Source organism: Oxyura jamaicensis, chromosome Z (genome assembly GCF_011077185.1).
Source record: "Oxyura jamaicensis isolate SHBP4307 breed ruddy duck chromosome Z, BPBGC_Ojam_1.0, whole genome shotgun sequence".
Lineage (NCBI taxonomy): Eukaryota > Metazoa > Chordata > Aves > Anseriformes > Anatidae > Oxyura > Oxyura jamaicensis.
Genome location: NC_048926.1, coordinates 69,494,549 through 69,497,361, shown reverse-complemented (window position 1 = coordinate 69,497,361; position 2,813 = coordinate 69,494,549).

The window sequence follows — 2,813 nt, the reverse complement described above, 5'->3', positions numbered from 1 at the left end:
GAGGAGAGGAGAGGAGAGGAGAGGAGAGGAGAGGAGAGGGGAGGGGACGGGAGGGAAGGGGAGGGGAGGGGAGGGGAGGGGAGGGGAGGGGGAAACAAAATAAACTTTTTCACTTCTGTTTAGTCCTTGTGATATCACACTCAAATAAATGAGTACTACCAAGATGGCTGGGGGCTGGAGCACAAGACATTTAAGGAGGGACTGAGAAATCTGAGCTTCTTAAATACTGAGAAGGGGAAGGGGAAATCATTTTTGTTGCTTACAATGACCAGATAGAATACGAGAAGACTGTTTCTAGTTAGAGATGTTCTGTGGAAAGACAAGAAGCAAGAGTGAAGCTGAAATAAGAACCTGCAGTAAGGGTCCACCATCTCTAAATAGGTATTATATTTATTTTATTTTTATGTTATTTTATTTTATTTTCACATGAGGATAGTCATACTCTGGAACTGGTTGTCATAGGAGCATCCATGTATGGAGACATCCAGACATCTTCTGGACAAGTCCCCGAGCAACTTCAGCTAAATCTGACAAGGCAGCTGGAGTGTAGGAATGGACTAGGTGATCTCCAAAAATTCTTTCCAGCGTACAGTATTCTATGATTCCCTGATATCTTTGTTTCTTCCCTTACAAGAACTTAATTTCCAGAGCTTTTCAACACTGGTATGTCAGTAGAGTTCCTTGATGCTTACAGGTTTTTCTCTTGCTAACCCTAGATTCAATAGCAGTGAGTCTGCATGCACGATTTTATCTTCTAGCCTGGAGGACACTGCTTTTCCAGGGTTTTCAAACACTTCTTAAATTACCCATTAAATTTGTGTAAAATGCTGCTAGAAACTGAGAGTCTATATGAATGTAAATAAGTACCTGCTTGCTTATATATAAAATAAAGACGTGGGAGTAGTCGCTAATTTTAAAATGACCACAATAACTGTCATACAGATCAACATAGTGTTTTGCAGAAAGATTTTGATTTAATACTGCACTACAGTTATACAAACATTAAAGATGTCAGAAACAATGAGGTTATTCTTTGAACAGCAATTTCCAACTGAAGTCCATAAACAAAACAAGGCAAGGTGCTCATAGGCTGATAACAGGAAACTTCTGTTTTTCCAAACCTCAGTAATGAATCTGGATAAGGATAAGGTTGAACAGTCATTCTCATTTCTCATTATCAATCCACGTGAATTCTTAACTAGTTATTATGTTTCAAGAAATAGAACGTTCACCCTTTCCCCAGCCCAGGCCCGACACTTGACAGAATTTTTCATACGTCTCTTATAATTAATCATAATGAAGAAGAATATTTACTGTTCATCCTAAAATTCTATTGCCCATGTCCTATATGTACAATATGAAAAATAAGTAGTTGCTTTAAATTGAAATTGAAATAAAACAGTAAAAGAAATGTTTTGCTCAGGAAGCAAAAGAGATCATTTTAAACAGTGTTTTTATTTATTTATTTATTTATTATTTATTTATTTATTATTATTTATTTATTTATGTATTTATTTATTTTAGATAGTATTTCTTAATTGATGGTTTCTAACTGTGTATATTTTACTTTGTTCCCTTATTTATTTATTTATTTATTTATTTATAAACATTGAAAGAAAATACAATTTTTCCAGGTACTTTTCCCCTCCCCTCCCCCCCCAAATTCAAGGTTAACCCTAAAAAAACTCTAGTCTTCTTATTAACAGTTTAATATTTTAACTTGTATCAAAGTAAAAGTATGGATTGCTTCTATTTGAGCAAGTTATATATTTATACATTTTTAGAAATTATTATTGTTATTATTTCTCTGTCATTTTATCTATTATTCCATGAGAAATACAAGACAAACCAAAAAAAATAACAACAACAAAAAAAGCCTGTTTCCACTGAGAACATAGCATGACTTGTAAAAATACAAAAGCTTCTGTTTATTATTTTAGTAAGTTCTCACCACAATGTAATAATAATAGTAATAATAATAGTATACAAAACATAGAGTAGTTGGTGTGGTAATGAGGATGGCTCTATTGACTCATTTCATGAATATATGGGACATCAGCCATATCCAAAACCAAGCACAAATCAAAATAATTGCTTCATTTCATAGTCTGTCCATCTGAATATTTATATATTTTTATTTATTTATATTATATATTTATATTTACTTTTTATATTTATATATTTATTTATAATAAGTTCATGTTCTTATCTCTTGTCTAGCTATCATGTAGATAGCTGGTAGGAAAAATACTAGAAAAGTGAAACTTCAACAGATATATGCTTCTGAAAGTTTTTGCAGAAAAATATTTTTCTGGATGCTTACCAAACTTACAGCAGGTTGGAATCTATGAATTCAGCTGCAATTTTCATACTAAAAGAGGGAAAATCATGGAAGTCCTCCCATGTCAATTGCTTACACTTCTTTATATGTAGGCTCAAAACAATATCTCTCGAATAGGATCACACAAACCAGGCAGGAACTTGGAACCAGTTGTTGGGAAGGACAGCATTGTTCTGTCTAATAAGTAAACTGTGGCAAAAACAGCTTTAGGATTTTTGTCATTCAGAATGGATAGAATATATATATTTTTTTTTTCTTCTAGAAAATGGTCGTTACACAACATTAAAAACTTTCAGGTGTCTGAAAATTTATTGTATTTCTTGGAGCCAAATGTGGTCAATGTTGTCTTACAATTATTGGTGAAGTAAAAATAAGTCAGAGAGAAAGTCAGAGTAAGGCTCTCATTAATTAAAATGAAATCTATTCCTAGTTCTCTTTTCCTCTAAAAAGAATTATATATAAAATATAATTT